This window comes from Delphinus delphis, chromosome 20 (assembly GCF_949987515.2).
Source record: "Delphinus delphis chromosome 20, mDelDel1.2, whole genome shotgun sequence".
NCBI classification, from domain to species: Eukaryota; Metazoa; Chordata; class Mammalia; order Artiodactyla; family Delphinidae; genus Delphinus; species Delphinus delphis.
Genome location: NC_082702.1, coordinates 35233241 through 35260846, shown reverse-complemented (window position 1 = coordinate 35260846; position 27606 = coordinate 35233241).

Here is a 27606-nt window from a genome sequence, read left to right as displayed (position 1 = left end):
CTGAGGAATGTCAAAGGTCAATGGCCACCACCAGAAGCTGGGAAGAGGCTCAATAGAATTTGACCCAGAGGCTCAGAGGGAACATGACACTATTGACACCTCGAGTTCAGACATGTCACCTCTGGAACTGTGACAGAATGAATTTCCATCTTTTTTCAGCCAGCCAGTTTGTGATACTTTGTTATCAAAGACACCTAGGGAACTAATACTGGAGGTCTCAAAAATTTCTGAAGAAAACACTCACTTGGACATAGGTCCCAGTATGGTGACCCCTTCCGTCAATCGCCATATTTGTTGTTTCCTTGAACCTTTTTCTGCTGTACAAAATTTGCCAAGAACTGCTCTTAGTATATAACCATAAAATGTTTGAGCTGAAGCAAACACACTGGCCTTTGTCATGACTATTTTGTTTTAGCTACGAAGGAATTTTTGTCCTGAGGAAAGCAGTGACTGCTCAAGGGTCAAGGATCAGGATAGGAAAAGATTCCATTTCTTCCTTTTCTCATGCCTGTGCTCCTTCCTTCATTAGACTGTTACTCTGGCTCTTTTAATCCCTCAAGTTTTTAAAATAGAAATCTGTGGGCAAAATCCAAACATAGCAGTATACTGTCTCATTCTCCAAATGCATAAAATGATTCTTGGGTGTAATAGTTATAATTCCAGGAAGGATAAATTTGGCGTTTTTTCCTTTAAGTTAGAACACTTTTGTACAGAAGAGATTTTTCTAATGTTTAGAAGTGGTGAAACATTTATACAAAAACAGCAACAAAAAGAAACTTTATATAGCTACTAAAGCTATTAATAAATTCATAAAGCTATAATTCTGGATACAATTAATATTCTTTTGTGTGTGTGTGTTTCCAGCATTATGATTTAATTAAGGGAGCATAATCATTGTACAGAATATATTGATGATTGTAAACGTGACTCCTCATTACAGCCTACAAATTTTTGAAACACCAAAGCACAAGGATGTCAATTATATATCCAAACTACAGGTACAAAAACAAGTACGTGTATTTTCCATGCTGCAAAACTGAGTACACACCGTACTGTCACAAGGAAGGGGTTTACCAATGAAGACCTGACAATAAAGTCCTCAAGATTGATATACCAAAATAAAATATAAAATAGGAGTTTATAAAAACAAGTTTGACAATAGCAGAGAGGACCCTTTTCATCTCTGAGCAAAAATGCATTTCATTATACATACTCTCTCCTGAAATGAATAAATTGGTCACTTGAGCATGTTCTGTTTACTTCCTCCATTATACTACAACATTCTCCATGTCTTAGGAAAAACAATATTGTGCGGGAACTGTGGGATAAGCATGTGTGTGGATGGAACAGCACAACAAGTAATATTCTTAATGTTTGTGTTAATGACTTGTATAAAAATGTACTGCAATTGCATTTGAAATGGTAATTGACGTGTACAATTCAGAAGATAAGAAATGAGTGCTTCAAACATGTATGGAAAACCGTATAAAAAATAAATAAATGCAAATTAAATAACATGATACTCATTTTTTTCTATCAGATCATTACTTAAAACAATAATATAAAAGTCTAGCAAGTATAGAGCAAAGCAAATAATTTTACACACCATGATCAAGACTGTACATTAGAAAATAATTTGTCATTATGAATGAAGAACACTGAAAAGTGCACATATTTTGACCCTGTAATTCTAGTTCTAGAAATTTCGGTCCAGGGAAAAAGCTTAAATATTGTAATTCCTTGACCCTAAAATGTTTAAGTGATTAAGTATAAATAAATGTTCATCAACCGAGGGATTTTTAAGTATACTATATGATGGGATACTATGTGGCCATTAAAAAAATCCACAAAATAGAATGCTTAAGTTATGACAAGTGTAAGAAGGAAAGGTAAATATAAAAATATAATAACTAAACTATGCATACTTAAAGCCATTACAAAAAGTAAACTTTCCCAACTACACTGCTGTAAATTTGGTATCATCCGCCTTCCCAGACCGTCACTCTGCATACATGCTCAAAGAATATACATACATATATATGAACTGAAAAAAAGAAATGTTGTAACCCAGTTTCTTTTCCTCTCTCCATTCCAAAAATGTATTCTGTTGTTAAAAAACAGAAGGTACCAAGCAGTGACAAAATAGAGAACTAGGCCTGTACAGAAGAAGAGAGATCCAAGCTAGCCAGAAGGGTTGGAACATGAAAAAGGCATCTGTATGGGGTGACACCTATTGAGGGTGTTGATGCATAAGAAGAATGCAACTCTTTGAAGTTTAAACCCTTCTCTCTCCCCTCACTGCTCACCCTCTCTTGACTTCGGTAAACTGTTCTTCTCTCATTTCAACCAGAAGTTTTCAGCTGGAACTCCCGTATTTTCACGAGATCTTGACCTCCCTCACTGACAGTTAATCTAGCAGTTAATAAACCACTGATCTAAATGGGTCAATTCGAGTACTTTCTGGAGTTTTAAAAACAGAACTGTAAAAGAGAGTCACCATTTCTAGTGACAGAAGCTTAAGACTGTGACGTTCTGCATGTTTGGCAACTGCTTCTCAACACACTGCAGGGGAGAAGCCAGTGTTCAGTGAGAGAGGATGATGCCAGCAGACAGTGGGACACACAGACTCACGGCTAGAGAGAGGTCTGGATAAAGCAGTACTTTTGCCCTTTATATGGTTTGGTTATTGAATCTCAACTCAGTCAGAGACTCTAGAATCTTTTTGATGAGAACCTCTGTTTCCTTAAACTAACTTGATTTAAGTTTCTTTACAACATGACGACAGAGATAGGTTCCATGAAGAAGCAGAACACTTGCAAAAGATAACATTGTGTCCTGGTAAGGGCAGAATATACATATTGGCTGCAGAGCAAGATATGATAAGAGACAAAACTAGAGAGATGGGTCAGGACCAGATGTTAAAGAACTTTGCTTACCATTCTTAAAAATGAGAAATGTAGCCTGTGACCAACATGGAAATTCCTAGAGACTTTCAGCTGAGGACTGACATGATGAATTTGTAGCTTTAGAAGCACCACTCCAGTGGAAGTGTGGAGAAAATATCAGTGCATGGCAAAACCAAATGCAATGGTGCAATCTGGAATATATTTCGATAGTTACTGTGAAAGACAATGAAGGCTAGAAGTAGTGAAGTACCATGAAAAATGTAGAAGAGGCAACTGAAAATATTAAGCAACTTTGGCAGGTCAGGAATATATATTCCCAGTGCATTGTAATATCTTAAAAGAACAATCCAGGGAAACATCATTTCCCTTAAGTTGAATTTTTATTCCCATGCTTTAGAAGCTTTGCATTTTGACACAGAACACAGATTCCTCTCCTCTTATAGACTCACAGTAAGTCTGCACAAAGCATGTTGAGATTGATACATCTGAAATAAAAAATCAATTTTATTGTTGGGCTGATAATCAAGGAGGAATGTTACCTTTTATGCACAGGAAAATTATGGAAACTAAAAAGGAGGTTAAATATGGCTTTAAAGCAAATTAAAAATTAATTTTTTTCTCTTGTTTAACAAGAGAAATGAAATTCCTTTTGTGGCCCAACTTCCTCCACCTGCAGATAGCTCTAAATAACATTGCCGAAGGAATCACATTTGTTTCTGATTTAAAGGGACTTATTCTAGCAAAGTAATCACTAAACCTCCAGTAGCACCTATCTCCAACAACTTCCTAGCTTTTCCAAGTGAGTAGGAGGGGCAGCATCAGCCATTGTGCCCTGGCTCTTGCCTGGCAAATTCAGAGAATTGCATGACCTTTGTTCTTGGAGAGGAAATTGCAGTTTTTTAAAAGCACATCTCCGGAAAGAGCTTGCTACTCACAGCACAATCATACTTGCCAGGTCACTGCTGTCATCCATCTCCAATAGCATTGATTTCTTAGAAGAAATGACAATAACCAAGCAAAATGGTTTGAGAAGATATTTTGCCATCATGTAATGTACCCAGCTGCAAACACAATCTCTATTTCTTGTTATTAGTAATTTCCTTCCTGCCACTTTCCGTGGATGTACTTAAGACTATAAGTGCCACAGAGTGATATTTATTTGGATTTCCTATTTTCTCAGATATTTTTCAAAGAAACAAAAAGAGTTTGTATCTTAAATATTCATTAAAGACTAAAGAACAACAACAAACTTTTGCTTGCTTCCTGATTTTCTCTTCACTAATTACTGGTGTCTCAGGAAAAAGGCAACTGGATTTAGGAATCTACTGATGTGCATTTGAATAGTGATTGTGAGCAGCACGATCTGGGATAACATTTTTGTGCCTCAGTTTTCTCATCTGTAACAGTATCATGATAACTGTGCCCAGATCATAACATTGTTGTGGGGATGGAATATGAGGTGCTAAGGGAAAACTAGAAGCATTTTTCCTGAATACTGGGTTTGAAAATGGTTACCTGGTATGGTATTCATATTTTCTGTTACTAACTGCAGAACTGGCACACAGTGGACTCTCATTACATCTTTGATAAAAGCCAGAGCGGGGAGTTTGGGTTTCATCCAGTAGGCAATGAAAAGCCATCTTACCTCCTAAGCATAGATATTTATGCCAAAATGACCATGATTATATTCAACTATAGTAGCTAAACCTGTCAACTGGAGGCATAGGGGCTGTCAACAAGGGGTTGTAGCAATAATCCAGGTGAACAGAGTTGAAAGACTTGGTTACAGTGATACAATTAGATATCAAAGGAAGGACAGATTTAAGAGATCATTTGATAGAATTTGATAGATTACTTCATAGAATCAAAGGAACTTCAAAATTAACTTCAGTATATCATTATGCCCACAGCAACTCCCTTGGTGCCCAGTCCATGGCACCAGGAACTCAAATACATGCTAAATTGTGCAAGTGCGCAACAGATGTTTGGTTGGGTAAGTGTTTCAGTCGGAGAATTTTCTGAACAATTCCTTTCAAGTATAAGAGGATTTCAGCAAGATGCCATTTCTACCTGCATTTGCTACTTTTCTTGGAAGGGAACTTTATAAAACCAAGAAAAAGATCTGCCTTCAGATCAGGTGATCATTTATTATCCAAGCTTTAATCAAATTAGTTTTTTGTTGTTGTTGTTGTTGTTTTTAAGACTGGAAATTTGATGTCAATCACAATAGATCTCAGCCAAGGAAGGAGGGGAAGAGAAGTCATACCATATAAGAAGCAACTCAGAGAGGATTTCCTGGAGATGAATATCTGTAATGTAATTATAGATCTGTCATCAACATCACTATAATTTACTGTCAATCACCACACTGATGATAGGATCTTATCTTCCAAGGTATAACTTTCCTTCACTGCAATTATCTCCAGGATGAATCTTCATGCTCAAAGCCCCCCAACTTAGAATTATTTTGAAATAAGATTTAAAAATTGATATTCCCATGCCAGTGCCCAGTGAAGGGGATCATCCAAAGGTCTCTGAATCTATTCCTCATGTGACTGAGGGTTAGTTGTAAATTGTCAGAAACAGATGTTGGCATTTTTATCACGTTATGTCTTTTCCTGACATAACTTGCCTGAATACCCAATTTGGGATAGAGGTGGGGAATTTCAGTTAAAAGGTCCCACACGAGCCAAACTTTTAAAAGTTAACTTAAATGAATTTTTAAAGTAAACATGCTGGATACTGGATTTAAACCTCAAGTCCTTTCAATTTCTCAACCCAATCTCTCTGTAAACTATTTTTTCTTTTTCATTCTTTATTGCTGCTACTCATTATCTATCACCTGGGCTACTTAGCAGTTTCCTAAATTATTTTTCTGCCCATAATATTTATCCATCCATTTACTACTCTTTCTTTTTTTGTGTGGGGGAGGGACTAGAATTCAAAAATTTATTGTGTCGTTCATTTGTGTAACAATTAGTCCTCACAGATTTGATGAGCAGATTCTTAACCACCTTATGAATTCTCCAGATAATGGTGAATTGAGGAGGAGACAAAGGGGCCTTCTAGAGTATGAGCTAAGGAGATGGCTTTATTCCCAAGGACTCTGCAGAAACCTAGAAAAGACTTGCTCAGACCTCTGAAACTGTGCACAAAGCAGACAGACCACTAGTGAGGACTGGCGTCTGTTCTTAGCCCTACTACGAAGCACATTAGCCCAAACCAAGAATTCTAGAGAATATGTTATGAAATTTTGCTGACCTCCTATCTACCTTCAACATCATCCTTTTCATTTAGCGAACACTATTACGTTCCAGGAATTGTTCTAAGACATTTATATACGTTATCTTATTGAATGCTCAAACTATTCCTAGGAGTTGATACTATTATTATTTCTATTTTATGCATGACTAAACTAAAGCCAAGTTTGACTCCATAGCCTATCTTTTTTCCCCCTAATTTTATTACATTGTCTAAGGCAACAAATTAGTAAATTGTCCCAGGAAGAGTCATTAATTCTGAGAGTATTTATTACACAAAACCAAAAATCAAGTTTGTCTTCAACTCAGTTTCATGATATTTTAATCAATCATATACTTGCCTAGAGTTGGGAGGATGGAAAACTATTATTGTATAAAAAAGAATCTTCCAGTTTAAACTCTATAGCCTTTCCTCCAGTTAACATTCCCAAGCAAAATCATGAGCAAAGAACATCTCATTTGAGTAATTTGTGAAATCTTTAACAGAGATTCATATAATGAATATAATTTTCTTTAAAAATAACTTAATTTGAAATTGACCTCAATGCATTTAGTCTTGCAGACATAGTGAATTTGGTTTGACATATGTTATCTTATTCCCAGGAAATGGTTCATATTTTCTATACTCTATCCGTGAGAACAAGAAGATAGAAAAACTAAAGGGTACATGGGAGGAAAGGATAAGTGGGACAGAAAGTTAGAGATGGGTGTAGACTGGAATTCAAAATCCTGTTACCCTAATATTATTAAAATCACTATTCTTCTTGAATAATGCATTACCATAATGCTCATGAAAACATAATAAATAGCTCCAGAGTAACTTGTAAAAGCACATCTACAAAAGTAATGTACTCTGTAATGATGACAGATCTCATCGCCATCAGTCACGTGGCGTGTTCATGAAGGACATCCAAGTTTTAATTAGCTTATGCTAAACGGCTTTAGAATCAATTTAAGCTAAACGCGACACTTCGTAGAATTGTTTGGATGGCCGCTAGGAATAATAACTCATAGAGCAGAATCACCGAGAGAGTATTGTTCATTAAAGGACACTGATTCTGATAGGAAAGGGAAACAATCTGAAAACGGGACAAGGAAAAAAGGACAAATCACTTGCAAATACTGTACAGGGGTAACAATTTGTTGTTCCTTCATTGTAGGAAATTACAGGCATCAACTTCCCATACGAAAGAAAATAATTACCACTCTAAATAATCACACACAGACACACCCGTTCATTGTATTCATAATAAATGCGACTGCATACAGACCTACTGCATGTGAGCTCTGTAAGCATAAGTACTGTATTATATTCATGCTTATATTAATCGTGATGCTTTGGACAATGATATGCTTCCTGATGAAGACATCACATGTGAAAAAGTCTTAGCATGCAGAAAGGGTAAAAGTCAAATTGTCGTTCCACCACTAGTTACTAGAAATACGGCTTTGGACAAGTTATTTCACTTCCCGGTCTTAATTTGTAAAAATGTCATAGTAGTTGGGAACAAAAAAGAAGAAAGTGAATGGAACAATATCTGCTTTAATCAGTTCTATATAAATTAAGACAGTAGATGGAAAATAATTATGCTTAAAGATCAAAAGTATATACATGTGAGTATGCTTAGTGTCCTGAATCAGCCTGACTAGCCTCCAGTTTTCACTATGTATGAATTGTGTAAATAGAACAACTTAATTTCTCTAAGGCCTACTTTTCCCCATCTGTAAAATGAGCATACTAATACTAGCTATCTAATTTTGTATGTGTGTGTGAAGTGATTGATGTATATGCCATCTTCATCCTAAATAACTCCAATTTTTTGAAACTCTATAGTAACTGTTGAGTTCAAGAAACGTTTTAAAAGCACCTGTGAGAGAGTTCATGCGTGAGGAAATAAACCTCTTAAATTCAGGAGATGCTTAATAAATAGATCAGATGCCAGGGGAAAAAGATGAAAAGATTTTGTGGTTGCCTTGTAGAAGCTCAGAGTTTACTGGGAGATCTGGTATGTAATAGTACAATAATTTAAAAAAATATTCATGACCAAATTGCTATGGTTGACAGAGGACTTTTGAGGGGGATGTAATTAAAGACTAGGTATTTTCAAGGCAGGGAATAGAGTTCAGAAGCATTCAGAGGAGAACATGTGTTACAAGGAGACAGCATCGTGATGTGAGCAGTTTGGGAAATACCCTGGTGTTCTGGTGAGCTTGGAAAAGTGGGTTTGACTAGATAGGTGTATGTGAGTGGTACTGAGAATTAGGTTGGAGCAGGCTTTAAGGGGTATCTGTGTGCCGATGAGTGCACGCGTTAAAAACACTTACCGTGAGATCTAGCCTCCTAAATTTGTGTGTTGAGTATAGTATTGTAGGCACCATGTTGTTGAGAAGGCATCTAGAACTTATTCATCTCGCATAACTGAAAGCGTATACCCCTGGCACAACATCTCCTCATTCCTCCCCCACTTCCCAGCCCCTGGCAACCACCATTCTCCTCTCTGCTTCTATGAATTTGACTATTTCAGATAATCTCATGTAAGTGGAATCATATAGTATATGTCCTTCTGTGACTAGCTTAGTTCATTTAGCATAAAGTCCTCAAGATTCACCCATATGCATATGGCAAGATTTCCCTTTTTTTAGGGCTGAATAATATTTGGTTGTATGTGAATACCATATTTTCTTTATCCATTCATCAGCTGAAGGGCATTAGGTCGTTTCCAATTCTTGGCTATTGTGAATAGAATGTAAAATGGCGAAAGCACTATCGAAGGCAGTATGAAGGTTTCTCAAAAAATTAAAAATAGAAGATTTTGTTAAGGAGCTTTTCTGCTGTTATGTTCTCTGTGGCTTTCTCTTCATCTGTTGAGTGAGAGCAAGAGAAAAGTAGAGAGTGGACGAGGGAGACAGCGATAACAAAGAGACGGGGTGATGAGGGGGGAGAAACAGAGAGTGATTGAATGAATAATACCTAATTCATATTTGGATCTTCACTGTACTAAGCACATCAGGTGTCTGAGTTCAAGCTGCTGCTGAACTTCTTATTAGCCGTGGGAATGCAGACAAGTCTCACAGTCTCTGTGCTTTTGTTTACCAACCCCTAGTGAGGATATAACAATTGTACTATGTGCTCTTTGGATGATCACATGAGATCAACCCAGTACATTACTTCTGCGATGCAACTGAGTGTTTACAGGGTCTTTTGTCACATGTTATTATTATTCTACACCTGCTTGGGTATATTTTGTAATGGCAGAGACCAGCCAAAATATCTATCAAAGGTTTCCTTTTTTCCTGCATGAGGAGTTAAAATATGACCACTGAGATTACCTGCGGAGACAAATCAAAACGAATATTTACTTAGGCTAGTAATGATCAATGTCTTCTGAGTAATATGGAAATTGAGTTCAACACAAGAAATAAAGCTGAGGCTCTGAAACTAAACAAAACAGTATCACCTAATGTACTCCCCCACATAACTGCTTGTCTTCTGCTGCAACTTGCACAATACAGGGATCATTTATGTGCACTTACACATTTTACTGTTGACTGCGTGACTGTACAACACGTCGGGGAAAAGGAAGCCCCAGTAATAAGAATTCATCAAACATCCACAATTGCTCCTTTTTTACAAAAAAGCCTCCAAGGAGAGCCTTAACACCAAATCCATTTATGAGCTGTCAGAAACTGTCAAAGACAAAGCCTGGAAACTGGAATTGGGGCTGAGTTCAGCTCTTACCTCAGCTGCAGGGGTCTTAAGCAAATTGCTTCATAAAATCTCAAGAGGAAAGAGCAGGACAAGGAGAGTGTTATCACCCACATTCCCACAGAGGAGTTAAAGAACTCCTGGAAAAGGTCATCGGTCTCACACTGTGAAGCAACGAGCTCTTAGAGATAAAAGATAGACTGGGTAGATTTGCTTCAAACCTCCCTTTGGGGAGCATGATCCTTAATGAGGCCCCAAAACCAAAGGCTCCAGAAGATTTTGAAGATGGACTGAAATCAGATAGGTAATGGCCCCAGAGCACAGTTGTTTACTGTTTTTTTTTCTTCTACTTATTCACAGGGAACCAGTACGGTATTATTGAGTATTACTGTTAAAATTACTGGATAAAGATATCAGTGTGTCTCCTGCCGCTGACCTATTAAATTGTATGTGCTCGGAAAGGCTGCCCAAAATTCAGTCCTGAGCCACTTCAGTTTAGACAGTTTCAAGGCACAGGAAGAACAATGGAGGCTTTACTTTTGCTGATTCTTTCATATGAAAAAATTCTTTCATAAGTTGGACACCAGTGAATAAGTTACTCATCCTGCTAAAATATGTTATATATCATAGAGCTTTGTTAACACCACCAGGAAGGTGAAATACAAAAGGACATAAGAAGGGGTGCTTTTTCTTTGTTATGTTTTCATTTATCTTGTGCCTGGTGCTCTATAAATAAATGAACGCATTAATATCAGGCATTATGCTTATTATTTTTTTAAATGTGTGTTAATTAAAAAAACATTTTGGTTGTCAGTAAATTCTTAACAATAAAACTAATTTTTTCTTTTTTTGAATATTATATTTAGTAACAATCAAGGTTAACAGACAAAATTCACAATATAATGATTTTTGAGTCATAAGGCAGCAAACAGTGAAGGACTGTGATCTGTGAAAGAGAGAAAAAAAATGAGATCTGCTTTAAGATTACCTGGGTTTGATGCCTGGGAAGAGTTTCCAGCTATAGTGCAGTAAGAGGAAACTCAAAACCCCGAATATTCTCTGAGCTGTGGAGATGCAGCTGAGAGACTGGGGAGACCAAGACAGATGGAATATACGCAAAGCAGAGTATTGGAGGGAAGAGATCTGCAAAGACAGAGAATCCTGAAGATCTGCAAAGGGTTCAAGAATTTAGCAGGATCTCATAGAACATGTGTGCAAGGGTTTTACTCAAATACAAGGAAAAGTATTTGAAAGGATTAGAAGAAACTTATATGGTACACACACAGAGTCAGAAATAGTGCCTGCTACAAAATTAGAAAAACTTTGTAATTCACTGGGTATTGGTAGAAAGATCATGCCTCAGTAGTGGGGATTCTTCTAGTCTCTCTTAGCAAGCAGAACAAGAAAATGAATATGTACACACTAACCCAGATGTATGCACATAACCATAAATATTTCTGTACTTAACCACTGTAATCTGTAGTAAGCTAACAATGAGTATAGGGAGTTTCCAACGTTAATTCATTACCACATAAGTCATTCTAGTCTCCTCCCCTTGATTGTCTGCAACCTCCCACTCCAACAGTGGGAAACCTGGCTGGCACCATATAACATCTAATTTCCTTGTTAAATTCTGTTATATACGTAGCATTTCAGAATTGTTAACTGTATCCTCATAGGTAAATTTTTATCACCTGGAATAGAATGCTTCTATACTTTTAACCTGAGTCTATATATTTGAAGTACATTTTTTATAGACAACATATATTTTGAACATTTAAAAAAAATCTATTCTAACAATCTTTGACTTTTAGTTCAAGGATTTAGACCCTTCACATTTAAAGTGATTATCAGTATAGTCAAATTAATATCTACCATGTTTATAACTAGCATTTACTAATTGCATTTCTTCTTTGTTTATTTTCTCCTCTTTTTCTTCCTTTTCTGCTTTGAGAATTGCATGATTCTATTTTATCTCCTCTCTTAGCACATCAATTACATTTCTTTTTTCCCCAAACTTTTTGTTGTTTCATTAGAGTTACCATATACATTTTTAACTAATCTAAGTCCAACTGCAAATAACACCATACTGTTTCAAATGAAATGCAGGTACCTTATAACAGAGCATTTCCACCATTCTACCTGATAGTTCCCTGTGATTTGCTAAGATTTATTTAACTTACCCATATTCTGCAATTACCCAAAACATTGTTATTCTTCTATCTTTAAGCAATCATATTTTAGATCTGTTAAGGAGAGAAAAAAATGAATATTTTATTTTATATTCATTTATTTCTTCTCTAACACTCTCCCTTTATTTATGTAGGTCCAAGTTTCTGACCTGTATAATTTTCTATCGCCTGAAAAACTTTTAACATTTATTGCAGGTAAATTCTGCTGGCAATGAAGTAGTGAATATAGTTTTTCTGGATATAGAATTCCATGTTGGTGTTTTTCCAAACTTTAAATATGTTATTCTACTCTGTTTGCACGATGTCTGTAATTCTTGCCCTTGTTCCTCTATAAATAAGGAGTTACACTCACTCACGCATCCCTGATTTCTTTCAAGATTTTCTCTTTTGTTGTCTGCAGTTTGAATATGATCTATCTAGGTGTATATATATGTATGTGTGTGTGTGTGTGTGTGTGTGTGTGTGTGTATGTATATATATATATATATATATATATATGGCATTTATCCTGCTATTGTTTCTAAACTTTCTCAACTTTTTTTTTCACTTGAGTTTGAAAAGCTCTTATTGATCTATCTCCAAGCGCACTGATTCTTTCCTAGGTAATGTTAAGTCTACTGATAAACCAATTGAAAGCGTTCTTTATTTCTTTTAGTGCTTTTGGTTTTTAACATTTCCTTTTGATACTTTCTTTTTATCTGTCTTATATTTTCCACCTGTTCTTGAATATTGCCTACTTTTGCCATTGTAACACTTAATGTATTAATTATAGTTATTTTTAAATTCTCTACCTGATTATTCTAACGTTACGTCGTATCAGAGTCTGGTTCTGAGGCTTGCTTGCTGCAACTATAAGTGGCAGAGGCTTACAAGACTTCTTTCTTGTCTTTTGGCCTCCTTTCTGTGTGTGTGTGTGTGTGTGTGAGAGAGAGAGAGAGAGAGAGAGAGAGACAGAGAGACAGGGAGAGACAGAGAGAAAACCACACATATTGTATTAGGAAGTGGGAACTGAAGTAAATAGGCCTTTAACCTGAGGATTTATGTATTTATGTTAATATGGCTGTAAGTTGGGCTGTCTGCTATAGCTATAAGTGACAGATGCTTCAAATCTCTTATGTGCTTACTTTTATCCCTATTCTTGATTGTGGACTTCCTTAAGTTCTCCTCCTAGAGAGATTCTGTGTCTTGCGGCTCTATCACCCCGTTATTGTACGGAAGCCAGGCTGGTGTGCTGGTAAAGAGTGGGGATCAGTAGCATTCTGTAAGCCTCCAATTAAGTCTCAGTTCTTTAATGTACCTGTGTCTCAGGGTATGACTTTCACAATGCTTCTACAGTGTTACAGGTTTTGGTTTGTTTGTTTTCCTTGCTCCCTACTCCCTTCCCTGGCCACAGTGTCTCCAACATAGCTTCTTGAAGCCCTGACACTTGTTGACCGGTTTCCCCTGTTTGATGAGACAGGAAAGCCAGAGGCGTCTGGACTGGGAGGAAATACACTTCCCCAGCTGAGATACTACTCTGGCAAAGTCTTTCAGCTGGAGAGTCAGCCGTTGTTGTGGAGAAAGATCTGAGTATATTTTACAAGGATTACTCTTCCCATCATGGTGCCAGAACCATAAGGGATTCTTTCCTGGTTCTTCACTGTGAGAACCTGGGGCAGTTCCGGGAGATAAAATCCACAGAAGTGCGTAAGTTGTTCTAAAACTGTGGTCCCCAGGAGGTTCTCACTATCACCCTAGTCCACATTCAGCCTCCAGCAACTGTTTAAAATTACCATTTAAATCATCTTACCATTTTATGGTTCCAGCAACTTCTGATCTAGGTAAGCAGATATCAGTTGCTATATCTCTCTGAATATTCTATCCCTCCATATTTCAGGGTAGCAGTTTGCCCTGTGATGGGTCCAGTAAAAGTCACTGGATTTCAGTTTGTCCAGGTTTTCTTGTTGTAAGGATGGGAGTGAAGACATCTATTCTTTATATGTTGGAGCTGAAAATGAAGTCTCCCTTTTTTTCTTAAGATTCTTATTCTTGGTATAAAGTTCTACATTGACAGACTTTTTCTTTCTTTCATTTCCACACCTTTATAAACATACTCTGATAAAAACATTGATCTAAAAATTGTGATTGCTTATTTCCCAAATCAATAACCACCCTGTGGAAAGAAGAAGAGGGGACAAGGAAATGTTTCTTCACCATTTACGACTACTTTATATGCCTTTTGAGTCACCAATTTCTGTACTCCATATAGAGACATTTAATGAACTGGATGTCTGACATAACATTTTCAGAGGCATAAGAAAAACAAGAAAAAAAAACATTGTGCTGGAGCAAAATTTTCAAAAGTGTCAAGAGACTGTAGGAGACGTGGCAAAAAAGAGAGAAACCAAAGAGAAATGGTTTCTCTGCCAATTGACAGGAGGTGGCTCTGGATGTCTAAGAGTTCCCAGGTAATTGGTGTGGAATAGTAGACTAGTGGAGAATTTACATCCAAATCCCCTAATATCACAGTGCCTTCCATGGGATTCCTTAGACACCAGGGAGGTTTTTGAGTCACTGAATGTTTTCTTTTGCTCTTGTTTTGTTTGGTGTTATTTTTAATAGACTCTTTAACCACTTAATCACTTTATTAATAATATGTTACAGGGGTTAGGGAATACACTCTGAGCCATATGGAAAGAGCTTATAACTGTCAATATGTCTTTTGGCAAAAAGTAGGGAATGCTGTGATTGTGCTGGTTGCTCTGTGTACATTCAGAAGTACTAGAACAATTTTTACTTCTTTTGTACTAGGAGACAGTACAAAATCCACGGTTTATTTCATATTTTTAATGACTTTTTTTCTGGTCAGTGGTACATCAGACAGCCATAAATCAAGCGAAGTTACATGTTAACACTCCCAATTACATCTCAAGAAAAAAATTAAAAGAGTGTACATCGAAGTGGGTGTGAATGTATGTGAGTGTGTTTCAGATGGTAACGCATGTTAAGACAGCTCTGAAAGGTGTCTAAATGCGTTGCATGGCATAGTAGTAAGAATAGTTACAGCTATATTGATTTTTTTAGAAAAATGACACAATTAATAAAGCGCACGACCAAGAAATTAAGACATGAGTTAACTTACCACCCCACTCCCCAATTTCACATGTGACAAAACTGTACTAAACTTTTAAAATTTTGGCCCTGTCTGCTTCATCTGTGTATATCAATACACAGGAAAAATACTCGATAAGAATTAATTCAGCGAACTGCAGTCCTGATCACACATGCGATTGTGAAGCCTTTCACTTGAATTTGGCAGTCTGGCTTATAAGTCTCTTCCTGCCACTGTACCAAATTTACATAATATCTGACTCCCTGCTTCACTTCCTGTTTCCTGTCTCTCATTAATGGACTGTTAGTAACGATGCCCCTTAGAGCTTCTTTAATGAAAAAATGGAGGACCTCATCCAAGGCTACAAAACAGGAAAATGATAGAATGCCTAGACATTCAGGGGAAGGTAAATGATGGATGCCTTTGTTGGTTTATATATTAATTCAGGTAAATCATGGAACTTCTAGTTGGCTTAGGGAACCCCCAAATGCATCCTCTTTCCACCTGATAATATGATCTCCCTGCTTTTGAGCACATTTTTAGATTATTCAGTGTTTGTTGCTACTGGTATTTCATAATATTTAAAAGTATACCCCTTCCTTAAATTTCTATTTTTCAATTAAATCCATATATTAAAAAAAATTTAAACTAATCATTGGGGCTTTGCTGGTGGTGCAGTGGTTAGGAATCTGCCTGCCAAAGCAGGGGTCATGGGTTCGGGCCCTGGACCGGGAAGATCCCACATGCCGTGGAGCAACTAAGCCTGTGCACCACAACTACTGACTCGTGCACCTAGAGCCCATGCTCTGCAACAAGAGAAGCCACTGAAATGAGAAGACCAGGCACGGCGATGAAGAGTAGCCCCCACTCACGGCAACTAGAGAAAGCCCGCGCACAGCAACAAAAATCCAACACAGCCAAAAATAAATAAATAAATAAAATAAATAAATTTAAAAAATAATCTTAAGTTAGAAATTTGGAGCTTTCAGATGAAATTAAGTATATTTGGAAATCTGCAGAAGAAACATTATAATTTGCCCATTAAATTATAAATCAAATGGTGATTTCATTTAGAAATACAAATCCTGTTAATATTTCTGGAAGTTAGCAAGTTCATAAAATTAAGTTTAGGATACACTATAAAAATGTGTTGTCAATTTTTTTTTTTTAGTCAGGCTCTTACAACTCAATTAGGAAGATTAACTATACGAAAGGATTTATTAGACAATGACCACATTCTTACCAATCCCAGACGACTTTCTCAAAATATCAATAAGCTATTTAAGAAAATACCCTGAACTCTTTTATTATCTATGTCAAAAAAAAAAAGACTAAACATTTCAGGTCAATTTCATTCTAGATTTTCCAAATGAGTAAGTGGAAAAAGAAAATATAGAATCTGATATTAGACATAACATATATTGAGTCTTAGCTTTTCCATTTAAATTCAAGGGGGGAAAAGACCTATACTCTTTAACATCAGGACTCTAAGTCTAAAAAACAGAAATATAATAGTTTCTGTCACAAAAGGTAGTTGCAGTCATGAAATGTAATAATGTATGCCAAACTCTTTTTTTATTGCCTTGTACAGAGTGGCCATCTCATATACTGATTTAACCATTTGAATACTAATTCATTCTTTACTACTGAGGATACAGTAGTAAAGAAATCAGTTAAAAATCCTGCTCTCAAAGAGGTTCCATTCTAGAGGAGAGACGAGTGATAAATAATATAAATACGTGAAAGGTATATTGTGTTAGATAGTGATAAGCATGTAGAAGAAAACACAAAGCAAGGAAGGGCAACATGAAATTCCAGGGTAGGGCCAGATAAAATACAAGATGACAATTAAATCTGAGTTTCCAATAGACAACACTTTTTCTTTAAGTGTAAGTATGTTTTATGCAATATTTCCTATGCAATGTTAGGGCATACTTATACCAAAACATTATTCATTGTTCACCTGAAATTAAAAATAAACTGTGCATTCAATTCTTTTCTAAATCTGGAAACCCTAGAAGTAATAGAAATTTTAAATGAAACTGCAAGAGAAGGTGACTTTTGAGTGAATCCCTGAAAGAAATGAGGGAGCCAGGTAAGCATATCAGGGGAAGAACATTCTGAAAAAAGGAAAGAGCAAGTGCCAAAACCCCGAGCTTGGAGTATGCTGGGTTGGAACATGGTGGCCAATATGGCTAGAGCTGGAAGAATAACTCTAGGAGGAGAAAAGGTCACAGATAACAGGGTATATGAAGCAACAAGGCTTTGTAGGCCAGAGAAAGGATTTTGTCTTTTATTCTGAGTGAGATGGAAAGCCACTGAAGGGTTTTGCACAGAGAACTGGCACAATATTTCTCATGGTTTAATGGGATTACTTTGGCTGCTGTGTTCAGAGTGTACTACAGGAAAACAAACAAATCAGATGGGAGGTTCTTATAATAATTCAAGCAGGAGATGGTGATGGCTACAGCTGGAATGGTGGCAGTTGGGGTAATGACAAGTGGTCAACATCTGGATATATTTTGAAGGCAGATGTGACAGCATTTGTAGTAGGCTGAATATTGAAACTGAGACAGAGACAGAGTACAGAATGACCCCAAGATTTTTGATGGGAGCATCTCATCTTTATTTCATCCAATTTTTGTTATACTTGGTGGAAGCCCAATGCTATGCATTATTTGATAAATAAAAACTATAATGGCTTTATATGTTTGTGTATTTTTATAGGAGAAAGGATTTTGTTTTTTCATGAGGAAGTAAACAAGAAAAGAAAGTTGGTTTGGGAAGAATGGAATGATGGGAAAAGCATTTTTAAGTCTTTGCCACAAAACCCGTTGCAGAGCAAGAGAGACCACTTTTCAGTACATATACAAACTCAGTACTGTAGTCAATAATATGAGAGAAATAGAGTTAAAAGCAAGTGCTGCTGCTGAATCTCTCCTTTTACTTCAATTTCAGCTTACTTTAATTTCTTTGATGGGTGGGGGGAACCCTCTTTGGAATATGGGACCAATGTTGCCTTCAAAACAAAGGTAAAAGCACTCATCATGAGAGGCATGATTTCCCTACCACAAAAGTTTTGTTTTTATTTTGGTAGAACTAGTCTTTTGCTTTAAGGAAGATGAAAGGACTATTTCAAAGACTGTTCTAAGAGATCTAAGGGATCTACTATTTAAGGGGACTAGGAGTACTGATACAATGGACTGAAATAAAGAAAGCTTTCAATTGGTTTACCGGTAGACTTAACATTACCTGGGAAAGAATCAGTGCGCTTGGAGATAGATCAATAAGAGCTTTTCAAACTCAAGTGAAAAAAAAGTTTAGAAAGTTTAGAAACAATAGCAGGATAAATGCCATATATATATATATATATATATATATATATATATATATATATATACACACACACACATACACACACACACACACACACATATACACCTAGATAGATCATATTCAAACTGCAGACAACAAAAGACAAAGAGAAAATCTTGAAAGAAATCAGGGGTGTGTGAGTGAGTGTAACTCCTTATTTATAGAGGAACAAGGGCAAGAATTACAGACATTGTGCAAACAAAAAGAGAGTAGAATAACATATTTAAAGTTTGGAAAAACACCAACATGGAATTCTATATCCAGTAAAACTATATTCACTAGTTCATTGCCAGCAGAATTTACCTGCAATAAATGTTAAAAGTTTTTCAGGCAATAGAAAATTATACAGGTCAGAAACTTGGACCTACATAAATAAAGGGAGAGTGTTAGAGAAGAAATAAATGAATGTAAAATAAAATATTCATTTTTTTCTCTCCTTAACAGATCTAAAATATGATTGCTTAAAGATATAAGAATAACAATGTTTTGGGTAATTGCAGAATATGGGTAAGTTAAATAAATCTTTGTGACCAGCACAGGGAGATCAGCTCAGTGCTTTGTGATCACCTAGAGGGGTGGGATAGGGAGGGTGGGAGGGAGGGAGACGCAAGAGGGAAGAGATATGGGAACATATGTATAACTGATTCATTTTGTTATAAAGCAGAAACTAACACACCATTGTAAAGCAATTATACTCCAATAAAGATGTAAAAAAATAAATAAAAAACAAAAAAAAACCCACAAGTAATATGCCATCTATTACTCTTATCACTTATAACAAAAGTAATTCCATGTATTTTAGGGTTTATCGTTTCAAAGCATGAATTTTTAAAGATATATGAAATCAGAATCAAAATAACTTTGATAAAATCTAAGTGCACCAGAGATATAAATCCTCTAAAGCAAAGATCTGGACTTCACAACACATGTTTAAACATTAAGGAATGGATACGTGTGTGTGCGACTTTGTGTGTGGTTAGACAAGATATATTTCCTAAATAATAGTGAATGGTCATAAATTAGATAATCATAATTCCTTGAAAAAATTTTCTCCTATTAATCATTTAAAAGTTGCCAAAAACTACATGTATCTCTTGAATTTATTAGTAACCTCCATTTTTTATAATTAAAATGCTTTTTGATTATATAATTTTTATCTCTGTCCTAGATTCAATGAAGAAATACAAAGGAAAATGATAAATGACAGTGATATTGAGACTTTTAATCCTAGCCCTAATATATTTGCAACATGTAGTATTTATAACATGAAACATTATGGCATATTTTGATTTTACTTGGTAGTCTCTTTTGCATCCTTGTCACATTAATTTGACTGAATTGCATGTTTTATGACAATCCATATAGTATAGAAATTCAATCATGTTTATTACTGAATTAAAAAGAAATGAATGTTGAAGTTAAATTGGCTAAGGGAAATATGCATACTCTAATTGAGACATACATTAAAAGGTTATTAAAGAAAAATCAATATTAATTTCTTTCTGAGTTTGAAATTTTAAGGAAATTGAATAAATATCATCTTGTTAGAGTTATTAATTTTTAGGTATTATTAGTGCAAAGGTTCTGAGTCAAATAGATCTATTTTCATATTAAGCAGCATATTTTAGCTTCTCTGAGACTCGTTTCCTCATTTATAAATTTAAGGAAAAGCTTCTACCATCAAATAATTTTTTTAACATCTTTATTGGAGTATAATTGCTTTACAATGGTGTGTTTCTGCTTTATAACAAAGTGAATCAGTTATACATATACATATGTCCCCATATCTCTTCCCTTCTGCATCTCCCTCCCTCCCACCCTCCCTATCCCATGCCTCTAGAGGGTGGTCACAAAGCACCAGGCTCATCTCCCTGTGCTATGAGGCTGCTTCCCACTAGCTATCTATTTTACGTTTGGTAGTGTATATATATCCATGCCACTCTCTTTGTCCCAACTTACCCTTCCCCCTCCCCGTATCCTCAAGTCCATTCTCTAGTAGGTCTGCGTCTTTATTCCCATCTTGCCCCTAGGTTCTTCATGACCATTTTAATTATTTATTTTTTAGATCCCATATATATGTGTTAGCATATGGTATTTCTTTTTCTCTTTCTGACTTTATTTATAATGTGATATCCCTACACCTAACTGATTCTGACAGACATAACCTACTGACTTAATTTTAGGAAATGCTGTTATAACAAACACAGATATCGCTTGTAATGATTATAACTGCTTGATTTTCTTTGAAGCAGTGCAGAGAGGGGATGAAGGTGGGGGAGAGTTTTTTTTAAGACAAATTATAGATATCATTGTTCTTAAAAGACAGTTTTCCTTCCAGGAGAAGTACAAACGTTATTTTTTCACTTATATTTTGAGATTAATTATGCTATTGCCTCAGATGAAAGTTAATAAGAATGATTATTTCTTATATAAGCATTTCCTGGCACCCTGCTCAATGATAATTTTTTTTGCCTGAACCATTCCATTCCCTTCACCTTTGTAACCTACAGCAGGTAGTTAAAACCTATAATTACAGCTCCATCAGTAAAGAACATTCAAATTCATCCCACTCCTTACCAAATTCTAAATGTGATCTCTTTGGTTTCCTATGGTTGCTTGGTTACACCTCCTGTTTGTCCAAATGAATTCTGATTAAAGCAGTACCATGTAAGCATGCTCAGCTATCTGAAAGAAAGACCTTTAGCCATGTGAGTGCATATCCTACCCCTCATTTTGTTTTCAAAACTAGAAGATGAAATAAACTTCTATGTCTTTTTCAGTTTCATTGAATACCAAAAATAGAAATTCTTATCCTGTGAGTCTAGAAATATAATTGATGAAAGACACGTTGTATCCTATCTTCCCCTTCCATTCTGTCATGTCTCCTTCATCTCCCTCTTTCCTTCCCTCTTCTCTCCTTTTTGCCTATCCCCTTCACCTCCATCATAATTGCCAGCAGCAGTAGCAGCTGTTGTTGTGTTGTTTATTTCATATATGCACTAGTTTTCTCACATTAAGCTCAAGATAATAATAAGACCAACTTCATAGTACTACTGTGAGGTCTAAATGAGTCAATATACACCCTGTACTTAGAATGGTGCAACATAACAAGTATGCAATCAGTATTGCCATTGTAATTACTTTCATTATCACAACCTCTACTACTCCTATCCTATACTTCTCCTATTTACTGAGAATATGCGACATGTGTGCCATGTGCGCACAAGTAACTGATTTCTACATTATCTTATTTAATCATCATAAGAATTCTGTGATGACATAGCAAACAAACTTATGGTTATCAAAGGGGAAAGGGGGTGGGGGAGGGATAAATTAGGAGTTTGAGGTTAGCAGATATAAACTATTATACATAAAAGAGATACACAGGGCTTCCCTGGTAGCACAGTGGTTGAGAGTCCGCCTGCCCATGCAGGGGACACGGGTTCGTGCCCCGGTCTGGGAAGATCCCACATGCCGCGGAGCGGCTGGGCCTGTAAACCATGGCCGCTGAGCCTGCGCGTACAGAGCCTGTGCTCCGCAATGGAAGAGGCCACAACAGTGAGGCCCGCGTATCAAAAAAAAAAAAAAAAAAGAAAGAAAAAAGAACAAAAGAGATACACAACAAGGTCCTACTGTATAGGACAGTGAACTGTATTCAATATCCTGTAGTAAACCATAATGGAAAAGTATATATATATATATATATATATATATATATATATACACACACACACATATATATAAACTAAATCACTTTGCTATATACCAGAAACTAACAGAACACTGTAAATCAACTATACTTCAATAAACAAATTCTGATAATTAATTAATTAATTTAAATTTTTAGTGAAAAAATTAAAGCTGAAACCCTATAAGTAATGTTGTGTTCTCATGCAGTGACCCAGCTAAGCTGATGCTGCCCATGTGCCTCTCAGGACCAGTGGAAAATGAGGGCACTGCCTGAACTGGTGAACCTGAATAAGAATCTACAAGTCAGAGGTGGATCCTCTCCAACTCATGTCAAAAGCTCCATAGTGAGCCAGCCCCATTCTCCTGTTTGCAGGGACTGAGAAGTTCTTGGAAAGAGAAGCAGGAAAACGGGAGTCTGCGGGGTATGAACTCATTGGGAAGGTGGTATCTCAGAGAGCTCTGTCTCTGCTCAGAGGATAGATTGGTATCTTGTTAACAAGATGAGCATGCTGACCATCAACAGGCTTGTGATTAATTCTGCAGCTGAACTGCGGGACTGTGTATGCCCTTGTATATAAGCTCTCAGTGCTAAGGGATTCCCACTACCTTTGGCTTCAGGACATTCACCTTCTAACATCTGGCAAAAAGGTTCTAAGCATAAATGAGCAAAAAGAACCAGACTAAAAGAAAATGAAATAACATATACCTTCTTTTTTCCCTCCTCCTGCTGCAAAACCAGTATACTGATCCTTAATGAAACCCAGGTTCTTTGTTCACAGAACAATGGAGGCTTTCTGATAGGAGGATACTCAAAGGATCATGCTAAACCTTGCTAGGAGGTCCAATTTTACTAGCTAAGCCAGGGATCACAAGTAATTAATGGCAGAATTGAGACTGGAATCCAGATCAATCTGATTTTTAATTTGTTCGCTCTTTTATCCCTTTATATATATATATATATATTTTTTTTCCTTCATTCTGGTTGTATCCAAAACACACTGCCTCACACCACATTCACATACACTGCCCTTCTGTAGCACTGTACTCCTTATCCCATCAGAGATTTCGGGGGTGACTTGCTGTTCCCCATCCACCTAGAAAAGGTGGCAATGAAGAATGGAAAATGGATGATTATTCTGTTAGCTGTTGCAGATTGTTATCCAATAAACTGCTCCAAAGCTTAATGGATGAAAACTACAACCAGTTTATTTGATCTAAATTTTTCAAGAATTAATACAAGACACAGGAAGATGATTCTTTACTTCCCATGGCATCAACCAGCATCACTCAAGGGCTGGTAGGTGAATGGACAAGAGAGTTGAAGATTACTTCACTCACGCACCTAGCACTTTGGCCGGGATCACTGGAAAGCCTGACTCATCTGGATTCTTCTCTACATAATCTGAGGGCCTCTACACAAAGTCTCTTTAGCATAAAGTCTCAGTACTCCTGAAAGAATGTTTTAAGAAACCTGGATAGAAGCCAGTCTTCTCATGACCTAGCCTAGAATGTCCCAGAGTGTCATTTCTGCAATGTTATAATGGCAAAGCAAGTTACAAGTCCAGTTCAGATTTAAGGGTAGGGGTAGCAGACACCACATGTCAATGGGAAGATTAACAACAACAAAAAAAAAAATGCATCCATCTTTTATTCATTACAGTCCTCCTTATGGCCACAAAGTATTTACATTCCCACCATATGCAAAATATATTTACTCCCTGTAAGGCCCCCCACATTCTCATCCCATTATAATATCAGCTCAGGCTCAAGGTCTTTACATTCCCACCATATGCAAAATATATTTACTCCCTGTAAGGCCCCCCACATTCTCATCCCATTATAATATCAGCTCAGGCTCAAGGTCTAGGATATGATTATCTAACTAAGGTCCAGTTGTGGATGAAGCTCCTTAAATGCAATTCCTTGGCTATAGCATCAGTTGACCCATAGACTGGTGACAGGAAGAGACACATTATTTGCCATTTACATACCCAACATAGAGTGGTGACGGAGGCATATGATATTTGCAAGATTGCGGTAGGTAATCATGTTCCCAAAAGGTGAAATGGAAGGAACATAGAAGTCCTGGCAGAACAATTCCCCACTGTCCTTCTAGTCCTTATCAGTGGCCTCTCCCAGGCCCTTTTGGCTTCTACGTGTTGCTGCAGACCCCCAAAGCCACTGACACATGTCTAAAGTTTGCATAGAATTACCTGGATTTCCTTTACTCCAGATTCAAGAGGAGAATGAAGCTGTGGCTCTCAGTGGGCAGACTGGCAAAAAACTTGCAGCCTCCATTAATCGACTACAATATTATATTGCGTCTATATAAAAATGAGAAAATATACTTTGGTTACCTAACATCTCCCTCTTCTTTCTTTCAGGGGATATTTTCTTAAATTCTCTATAGTTAGTATTGTTGTCATTCTTATTTTATTATTTATATCAGAATGCTCCCAGAAAAAGGTTCTTTGGGCTGCAGTTTCAGGACCTTTATTTAAAATTATTTTTTCTCAATTACAGGTGAGAGGTTCATTCCTATTTTGCTTTCAGTAACTTGCCTCCAGCTCAAATTTTATTGGCTTTTCAAAGACATATTCAGTTTCATTCAATGGCCATATGTTTGTGGCATGATGTTACGGGTGTTTGCGTGTGTGTGTGTGTGTGTGTGTTTTCATGAGCAATTTGCCAAGCTGCCTTGTAATGTGCTAGGTTCCGAAGTGATAGGTGTGAATGGGACCAAATCTAAATATTGAGCAGCTTATGGCTTCTTGAGGATAATCTATAATACAAACATAAAATTTTAGAAGAATGCATTAAGGGGTTTAATTGAAGTATTCATAGAGATTGGATAACTCTAGTCCTGTTACAAATCTGGTTTTGATATCACAATGCCAGAAATAATGTGTTTTGAATGGAGTGAGACTATATGCAGCCCACAAACCACAATAATAATGTAAATAAGAAAGAAGAAAAGCTGATGATAAAGACTTCAGTTGCAAGTTTTACTGACTCCTTACCATATCTGGACTGGAATCCAAATTACAAAAAAACAAATCTAACAGTATAAATGCACAGTTCATCTATCAGGCTGGAAAACACATGGATTCTGTGCAGCGCACCTTAATAGAAACATATTTCATCCCCACTTTAAAGGTCTGAAAAATTATGATTAGAAAAGATAAAAGTAGCAGTTTTACTTAACTTCTAGGATGTGTATTAAAAACATATAGTGTATAGACATTTATAATACTAATAAAGTATAATCATAGAAATAATAGCAATTACTTCAATAAAAATAAGCTAACATTCATTGAGAACTCACTTGCTCTAGGCAGTGTTCTGTGTTCTTTCTATATAGATTGACCTGTTAGTTATAATCCTAACTGGGACATCCTTAAAAGTGAAATGGCATACAATTTATAATTTCTCCAAGGCTGTCTCATGCAAAGTGGCATATATGATTGCCTAATGACACGCAATACCTGCTAAGAGTCTTCACACAACCCTAATATAGGACATGCCCTCAACTAGAGATGCTCCATACCTTGCATAAGGTCCCACAGGGTCAGTGGTGCTGCTAGACCAGTCTATCTGGCCCTAGACTTGCAGCTTATGATTCTGCTACCTAACCACACTATCAATAAGATTCTGTAGCAGGAGGGTATTTTCCCCCTTTTTGTAAATTTAACTGATCCTGTCACATCCACAGACAAACTGTCCCTTTGTTTCCCAGACTGAATGAGCAGAGCTGAAAAGCACACAGTGGCTGTGTCTCACCTCCACCACTATATTTTCTTAAACAGCTTGGGCTCTAACACTAATCTGCTTTACGCTGTGAATCTAATTAGTTTTGTTAAAACAAGCAAATAAAGCTGATATTGAGCCTTGATGTTAGCTGTATTGAAGTGGGACCAGACGTTCAAGGATCAGGGCACCACCTAGTAATCACCACTGGCTCCCATGCGCCAAGTGCAGGCAGATTCCCCTCCAGTCATATTAAAATGTGAATTTGCATTTAAATGCCATTCTGTTATCCTCTTTTAATTGCTATAATCACATAAAATTGTGTTCTTGCATTCTCAGGACTTTCAGTTCATAGATTATACTTTTCTTCCTCCATCAAAGATGTTTTAAAAGTTTGTCTTAAAAAATTTATATTTTATGTATATATATACACACATATATATATGTGTGTGTGAGTGTATATATATATATATATATATATATATTTAGATATAACTTTATCAGGGCTTCCCTGGTAGCACAGTGGTTAAGAATCCACCTGCCAATGCAGAAGACAGGGGTTCGAGCCGCAGTCCGGGAAGATCCCACTGTGCCATGGAACAACTAAGCCCGTGTGCCACAACTACTGAGCCAGAGCTCTAGAGCCCATGAGTAACAACAACTGAGTCCATGTGTCACAACTACTGAAGGCCGTGTGCCTAGAGCCTGTGCTCCGCAACAGAAGCCACTGCAATAAGAAGCCCACAAACCGCAATGAAGTGTAGCCCCTGCTCACCACGACTAGAGAAAACCTGTGAGCAGCAAGAAAGACCCAACACAGTCAAAAATAAAATAAATAAATAAAATAAAATATACGTTTATCAAAAGGCAGATTTTCACATATTGAAAGTGTAAGAGTAACCATCATTTTAGAAAGCAATTATGTTTAGTTGCATTTATTTACATCATTTTGTGAGAGATCTTAAAATAGCTCTGGAATAGACTTGGATTTTATTCCATTTTATGACCAGGGTATAGATATGGTTTCAAATTCCAACTCTACTACTTCTTAGTTGTAGGACCTTGAGAAAGGAACATGAGAAATATATATGACAGGATTGCTATAAAAATTAAATGACTGGAAGAAAATATTTGCAAAGACATATCCGCTAAAGAATTGTTAATAAAGATATATAAACGACTCTTAGAATTCAATAACAGAACAACCCAATGTAAAAAAATGGACCAAAGGCTTTAACAGATACCTCAGCAAAGAAAATATACAGATGGCAAATATGCCTAGGAAAAGATGCTTCACATAGTGTTATCAGGGAAATGAAAATTAAAAGAACAATTCTCTACCACTACACATTCACTAGATGGACAAAAATTCAGAACACTGACATCACCAAATGTTGGCAAGGATGGGAAGCAACAGTATCTCTCACTCGTTGCTGGTGGGAATGCAAAATAAGTAGTACAGCTACTTTGGAAGACAGTTTGGTGGTTTCTTACAAAACTAAACATACTTTTATCGTATGTTTCGGCAGTTGTGATCATTTATATTTAGCCAAAGTAGCTGAAAACTTATGATGTTCAAGCAAACAACAAAAATATATATAGAGAGAATGATGGAATATGATTCAGCACTAAAGAGCGA